Source organism: Coregonus lavaretus (genome assembly GCF_964263955.1).
Source record: "Coregonus lavaretus genome assembly, chromosome: 4".
Classification (NCBI taxonomy): domain Eukaryota; kingdom Metazoa; phylum Chordata; class Actinopteri; order Salmoniformes; family Salmonidae; genus Coregonus; species Coregonus lavaretus.
In genome coordinates this window covers 27,476,111-27,484,208 of record NC_139991.1, presented here as the reverse complement: position 1 = coordinate 27,484,208, position 8,098 = coordinate 27,476,111, and the positions used below count along the sequence as shown (strand labels likewise).

Here is an 8,098-nt window from a genome sequence, read left to right as displayed (position 1 = left end):
TTGGCCATGGTGGAGAGTTTGGAATTTGATTGATTGATTGCTTCTGTGGACAGGTGTCTTTTATACAGGTAACAAGCTGAGATTAGGAGCACTCCCTTTAAGAGTGTGCTCCTAATCTCAGCTCGTTACCTGTATAAAAGACACCTGGGAGCCAGAAATCTTTCTGATTGAGAGGGGGTCAAATTCTTATTTCCCTCATTAAAATGCAAATCAATTTATAACATTTTTGACATGCGTTTTTCTGGATTTTTTGTTGTTATTTTGTCTCTCACTGTTCAAATAAACCTACCATTAAAATTATAGACTGATCATTTCTTTGTCAGTGGGCAAATGTACAAAATCAGCAGGGGATCAAATACTTTTTCCCTCACTGTAGGGGTGCAAATTGTGAACACTCACAAAAGCTCTGACGAAGGCCTTGAGGCCGATACGTAAAGCTTAATAAAGAGCATTGATACTAGAAAGAGCAGTGTGCGGGTTTCTTCTTTCTTCTCAGGTAATTTATTAAACAAAAAACCTTGACTGACTCATTGACATGACTTACTATGAAAATCCTAATACTTTTATGTTTTTACTGATTAACCCTCAAGCTACCAACATATGTTACATACATAAATTACCAGAAACTATTGGAAAAAACAATCTTAGCAAAATATCTACTTATTTCTTATCAGAACATCATTAGACATGTAATTACTGTTATCTGAAATAAAAAAATACCAAAACCAGTTATTTTTGCAAAATTACAGTTAATTTGCATATTCTGTAAAACAAAAATATATTTTTTTCCGTAATATAGTGCAGCTTTTTTCCAAAGTACGATCCATATTAGTACTAAAAAGCTAAATCACCATAATTTGATTAAAGTATCATTTCGTTTTCAGAATTCTGAAGTAAATACAGTGCATTCGGAAAGTATTCAGACCCCTTCACTTTATCCACATTTTGTTACGTTACATGTTCTCTGGTCTGATGAAACCAAGATTGAACTCTTTGGCCTAAATGCCAAGCGTCACGTCTGGAGGAAACCTGGCACCATCCCTACGGTGAAGCATGGTGGTGGCAGCATCATGCTGTGGGGATGTTTTTCAGCAGCAGGGACTGGGAGACTAGTCAGGATCGAGGCAAAGATGAACGGAGGAAAGTGAAGAGAGATCCTTGATGAAAACCTGCTCCAGAGCGCACAGGACCTCAGACTGGGGCGAAGGTTCACCTTCCAACAGGACAACGACCCTAAGCACACAGCCAAGACAACGCAGGAGTGGCTTCGGGACAAGTCTCTGAATGTTCTTGAGTGGCCCAGCCAGAGCCCGGACTTGAACCCGATCAAACATCTCTGGAGAGACCTGAACAGAGCTGTGCAGCGACGCTCCCCATCGAACCTGACAGAGCTTGAGAGGATCTGCAGTGAATAATGGGAGAAACTCCCCGAATACAGGTGTGCCAAGCTTGGAGCGTCATACCCAGTGGAGGCTCCTCAGAGGAGGAAGGGGAGGACCGTTGTCCTCAGTGAAATTTCATAAAAATAAAAATAGTGAAACATTAAAAAAGTTTTCCTTTTTAGATATAATAATAATAATAATTAAATAAAATACACTGTTTTGCAATGAAGGTCTACAGTAATTTCAACAGCACTGTACAGTAACTTCAACAGCACCATCTGGGGTAGCACCATTGTGTACCATCATGTAGCCGGATGACAGCTAGCTTCTGTCCTCCTCTGGCTTCATTGACTTCAATACAAAACCAACGAGGCTTGTAGGCCTCACCCCCTTCCATAGACATACATGGTAATTATGATCACTTCCGGAGGACATCCTCCAACCAATCAAAGCTTTTGCAGTATGAACTGACATGTTGTCCATCCAATCATAGAATTAGGATCAGAGCACGAACCTAGTGTGTTGTATTGGGATTGTGCCACAGAGCATTATGGGGGTTCTATGTGTTGAGAATCTTGGTGACATTGTTGGATAGAGATTAAGAGTGAAGAGTGATAGTTCGTTTTTTTCAAATTACAGGAGACATATTATAAATTGTTTTCTTGGTTTTAGAACTTTATTTTTGTGTCCAGTTAGCAAGGCACATTTAAATAAATTGCACTAACTTCAGTAGCTAGCAAGCTACCAGCTCGAGTCTGCAGTTTTCTCTGCCAGAATGGCCAACGCTGCCGAAAATGATATGGACTTTTTGTTGAAGAACCCCTTTCATTCTCTGGGGTACACGGAAAACGTGCGAATTAAAAGCGAGGGTCGACCTCTGCCTGAGATCAGTTTCATGAAGAAGGATGAAAAGGTGAGGACGTTCAATACTAACTGGTATCAAAAGTATAGCTGGTTAACAGGGAGCCTTTCATCAAGCCGCCTGTATTGCTGGCCTTGCCTGCTTTTTGGAAAGTCTGAGCCTTGGGCGAAAGAGGGGTACAGTGACCTGAAGAACATCGATCGTTCAGCTAAACGGCAAAACAAAAGCAGTGAGCATATAAATGCCCACATCAGAGTCAAGCTTCTGGGGAAAAGAACATCGATTATGACGAAGGTCTGCGTATTCAAACTGCGCAGCATAACGAGAAAGTAAGAAGAAACAGGGATGTTCTCAAGCGGCTTATCAACACCACTGCGTTTTTGAGCATGCAAGAATTTGCTTTTAGAGGACAAGATGAGAGGGAAAGTTCCGCCAACAAGGGCAGCTACAGGGAGCTTGAAGAGGTAATTGCACGTTACGATGCTTTACTTGCTGAACATATTGCATTTTCGACTGTCTTTTCTGGGATGTCGAAAACAATTCCGAATGATTTGATAGCTTCCATCGCATCATCCATTAAAAGTAGATTACCATTAAAAATTAGATTAATTAGTAGGCTTTCCACTTTCCTCCGGTATTTATTTAGTAAAGATGATAACACATAATCACTTCGGACAGACACAAGCAAAAACTCATGACATAAATGTTGCAGCATTAGAAATCAGACATGCTGTATAGGATGAAAACGAGTCAATTTTTCAGTCTGATCAACTGTAGGCTACTAATAAGAGCAGCTGCATAAGAGCAGCTGCATACAGCCTATGCGCCCAGTCCATCTGGTCATGGTAAACTAATTGGTAACGTTATGTATTTGTAGTCCATTTGTGTGTCAGGAGAAAATGTGAATGTGATCAAATGTTGTTTATATTCAACATTGGGCTGGCTAGGCTGCCTATACGTTTTTAATCCAAAATTATTAACTGGAATTGTTCAATCAACAGTGATGAAAGATGTGGGTAAATTTTTTATAAGGCCTACAGTTACATAGGCCTGTGTGATGCAAACATGCATAAAGCAAGCTCAGCCCTGTGAGTTCTATTGTCTATCAGTTGTTGTCTATGTGTCTGGGTAGAGGAAATCCCCCTCCCAATCTAGTTTAAATATAATTTATATGAACAAAAATAAAGTAGCTGCATTTTGACAGGGTTTTCATTCCCCCCAGGGCCAGGAGTTTTTTTAAACCATGTGACCTGATTAGGAAAAACTGGGCCCATCAAAGCCCATATAAAACCTTTTTACAACTGATTAATCACTGTCATACCTTATAGGGTCCAGAGTTTTCCTAGTTAGGATAACATATAAGGAAAAACTCCAGGCCCCAGGAGGTATAAATTGCCCCACCGCTCTGCTTGCAGTTGTCAGTTATCGTCAGATATGTGTATGATCAGGGCTTTATTCAGGAACGTTTCTTGGCCTACTTTGACGTGTCAAGTGGGCGAGAAATGCGCCGTCTGTGTTTGACTTCATGAATTTTGAGATGTCTGAGTTTAACTTCATAGAGAAACTCGTTGTCCAAACCTACGATGGCACAGCTGTAATAGAATGTATCTGCTATTTGTATTTACAGTTAAGTCCCCTCCTGTTCCCTGATTTTAAGAGGTGATGACTATTCCACTCCACTACCATTGTCAACTTTCTCCTGAATTGAACTGAAGCCACTTCTCATGTGTCCGCTCATCCACTGGCACATTGAATGTTTCCCCTCCAAGCACTGTGAGTACCCCTATCAATTTTCTCTCATTACTGTATGTAGAGTCAATCACATACACAATCACATTATTACACATCAATGATTTTACTCCTTGCTTGGACTAACTCATTCTTAGCTCTTTTGTCTGTGTTGTGTTATTGTCTTCCTAGTCAAATCCTGTCCTGCACTGGTCAAGCCTCTGAACACCTCAACTCATGCCTCATACCCTCATTCAATCACTGCTGTGATCCCTTTCCATCACTGTGTAGGTAGCCCTCCCATTCCCCATAATATTGTACTATAAATGTCTTTATTAAATGCTTTAGGTTAAAATAATTAGTCTTTGAAGATTTTTGAAACACACTCGTCTCCGTGCGTTCCGCGTCTATACCGTGATTCTCCCATCCTCCTCAATTTTTCAAGTCACCAGCCTCCACTGGTCATACCCAAGAAGACTCAAGGCTGTAATTGCTACCAAAGGTGCTTCAACAAAGTACTGAGTAAAGGGTCTGAATACTTATGTAAATTTGATATTTAAGTTTTTTATTTTTATAAATTTGCAAGATTTTATAAAAACCTATTTTTGCTTTGTCATTATGGGGTATTGTGTGTAGATTGATGAGATTTATTTTATTTTATTGTTAATCAATTTTAGAATAAGGCTGTAACATAACAAAGTGAAGGGGTCTGAATACTTTCTGAATGCATTGTATACATTTTGTAATATTTATGGAATAAAGATGACTGCCAAGTGATCCTGAGAGACACTGACCAAAAATATTGATTTGTTTTCTTTATTTACTTACCCCAGATACAGCATTAGCATCGCTGCTAGAGAAACAGTTGGAGTAGTATGGCCTATGGCAGGATGCTTCAAAAAACATGGCCAGATCCTCTTAATCACTTCAAACCAATTGGTATAGCACCCAAAATACAGTATCATAACATATTGCGCATATAAGTTATTGGAGGATATTATAGGAATTATGGTATTTATATACACTTTTCAGTATAATAACTTTGATTGGAGAATACACACCAATACAGCACTATGTGTACATTTAGAGGGTAGCTGTTTCTGTATTACAGTTCTACCACTGACAGATTTTTATGAGCTGTTTATACAGAACCTAAGCATATATCTAGGGTAATTTAGATTGTGTACATGGTCATACCTAGTTTTAACCATAGGCAAGTACATAAGGTGCTCCATTTCTGCAGGTGTCTATCAAGATCTCGCCAATAAGTCCCCCTCCACCCTCTGATATGTATAATTTAATATTATTTCTACAGAGAAACCTGGATTCAAATAGATCATTCTTTAGATTTGCCCTACAAAAGCGTCCAAAAGGGTTCGGCAGCTGTCGCCATAGGAGAACCCTTTTCTGGTTCCTGGTAGAACTCTTTTGGGTTCCATGTAGAACCCTCTGTGGAACAGGCTCTACATTTACATTTACGTCATTTAGCAGACGCTCTTATCCAGAGCGACTTACAGTTAGTGAGTGCATACATTATTTTTTGTTTGTTATTAATATTATTATTATTTTTATTTTTTCATACTCCCCAGGAAAATTGAACCCACAACCCTGGCGTTGCAAATGCCATGCTCTACCAACTGAGCTACATCCCCTGCCAGCCATTCCCTCCCCTACCCTAGACGACGCTGGGCCAATTGTGCGCTGCCCCATGGGTCTCCCGGTCGTGGCCGGCTACGACAGAGCCTGGATTCGAACCAGGATCTCTAGTGGCACAGCTAGCACTGCGATGCAGTGCCTTAGACCACTGAGCCACTCGGGAGGCCAAAAGGGTTCTACCTGGAACCAAAAGGGGTTATTCAAAGTGAAGACAGCCGAAGAACCCTTTTTGGTTCTAGAGAGCACCTTTTTTTTCTAAGTGTAGAATAACGACTTTTTTGTATTATTATTTTTTTAGTCATTTAGCAGATGCTCTTATCCAGAGCGACTTACATGAGCAATTAGGGTTAAGTGCCTTGCTCAAGGGCACATCGACAGATCTTTCACCTAGTCGGCTCGGGGATTAGAACCAGCGACCTTTCTGTTACTGGCACAACGCTCTTAACATTTACATTTTAGTCATTTAGCAGACGCTCTTATCCAGAGCGACTTACAGGAGCAATTAGGGTTAAGTGCCTTGCTCAAGGGCACATTTACGTCATTTAGCAGACGCTCTTATCCAGAGCGACTTACAAATTGGTGCATTCACCCTATAGCCAGTGGGATAACCACTTTACACTTTTTTTTTTTTGGGGGGGGGGGGGGTGGAAGGATTACTTTATCCTATCCCAGGTATTCTTTAAAGAGGTGGGGTTTCAAATGTCTCCGGAAGGTGGTGAGTGACTCCGCTGTCCTGGCGTCGTGAGGGAGCTTGTTCCACCATTGGGGTGCCAGAGCAGCGAACAGTTTTGACTGGGCTGAGCGGGAACTATGCTTCCGCAGAGGAAGGGGAGCCAGCAGGCCAGAGGTGGATGAACGCAATGCCCTCGTTTGGGTGTAGGGACTGATCAGAGCCCGAAGGTACGGAGGTGCCGTTCCCCTCACTGCTCCATAAGCAAGCACCATGGTCTTGTAACGGATGCGAGCTTCAACTGGAAGCCAGTGGAGTGTGCGGAGGAGGGGGGTGACGTGAGAGAACTTGGGAAGGTTGAACACCAGACGGGCTGCGGCATTCTGGATGAGTTGTAGGGGTTTAATGGCACAGGCAGGGAGGCCAGCCAACAGCGAGTTGCAGTAATCCAGACGGGAGATGACAAGTGCCTGGATTAGGACCTGTGCCGCTTCCTGTGTAAGGCAGGGTCGTACTCTCCGAATGTTGTAGAGCATGAACCTGCAGGATCGGGTCACCGCCTTGATGTTAGCGGAGAACGACAGGGTGTTGTCCAGGGTCACGCCAAGGCTCTTCGCACTCTGGGAGGAGGACACAACGGAGTTGTCAACCGTGATGGCGAGATCATGGAACGGGCAGTCCTTCCCCGGGAGGAAGAGCAGCTCCGTCTTGCCAGGGTTCAGCTTGAGGTGGTGATCCGTCATCCATACTGATATGTCTGCCAGACATGCAGAGATGCGATTCGCCACCTGGTTATCAGAAGGGGGAAAGGAGAAGATTAGTTGTGTATCGTCAGCGTAGCAATGATAGGAGAGGCCATGTGAGGATATGACAGAGCCAAGTGACTTGGTGTATAGGGAGAATAGGAGAGGGCCTAGAACTGAGCCCCGGGGGACACCAGTGGTGAGAGCACGTGGTGCGGAGACAGCTTCTCGCCACGCCACTTGGTAGGAGCGACCGGTCAGGTAGGACGCAATCCAGGAGTGAGCCGCGCCGGAGATGCCCAGCTCGGAGAGGGTGGAGAGGAGGATCTGATGGTTCACAGTATCAAAGGCAGCAGACAGGTCTAGAAGGACAAGAGCAGAGGAGAGAGAGTTAGCTTTAGCAGTGCGGAGAGCCTCCGTGACACAGAGAAGAGCAGTCTCAGTTGAATGACCAGTCCTGAAACCTGACTGGTTTGGATCAAGAAGGTCATTCTGAGAGAGATAGCAAGAGAGTTGGCTAAAGACGGCACGCTCAATAGTTTTGGAAAGAAAAGAAAGAAGGGATACTGGTCTGTAGTTGTTGACATCAGTGGGATCGAGTGTTGGTTTTTTGAGAAGGGGTGCAACTCTCGCTCTCTTGAAGACGGAAGGGACATGGCCAGCGGTCAAGGATGAGTTGATCAGCGAGGTGAGGTAGGGGAGAAGGTCACCGGAGATGGTCTGGAGAAGAGAGGAGGGGATGGGGTCAAGCGGGCAGGTTGTTGGGCGGCCTGCAGTCACAAGTCGCAGGATTTTATCTGGAGAGAGAGGGGAGAAAGAAGTCAGAGCATAGGGTAGGGCAGTGTGAGTAGGACCAGCAGTGTCATTAGACTTAACAAACGAGGATCGGATGTCGTCAACCTTCTTTTCAAAGTGGTTGACGAAGTCATCCACAGAGAGAGAGGAGGGGGGGGGGGGGGGATTCAGCAGGGAGGAAAATGTGGCAAAGAGCTTCCTAGGGTTAGAGGCAGATGCTTGGAATTTAGAGTGGTAGAAAGTGGCCTTAGCAGCAGAAACA

General features: G+C 43.5%; 1 long non-coding RNA gene across 1 annotated transcript; it reads left to right on the top strand.

The window, feature by feature from the left end:
• The first annotated feature begins 2,138 nt into the window (after positions 1-2,138).
• LOC311128341 lies at positions 2,139-5,938 on the top strand. Its single transcript, XR_014613203.1, has 3 exons — positions 2,139-2,708; positions 3,872-4,017; positions 4,165-5,938. It is a non-coding gene; the product is annotated as an uncharacterized lncRNA (long non-coding RNA).
• The last annotated feature ends 2,160 nt before the right edge of the window (positions 5,939-8,098 follow it).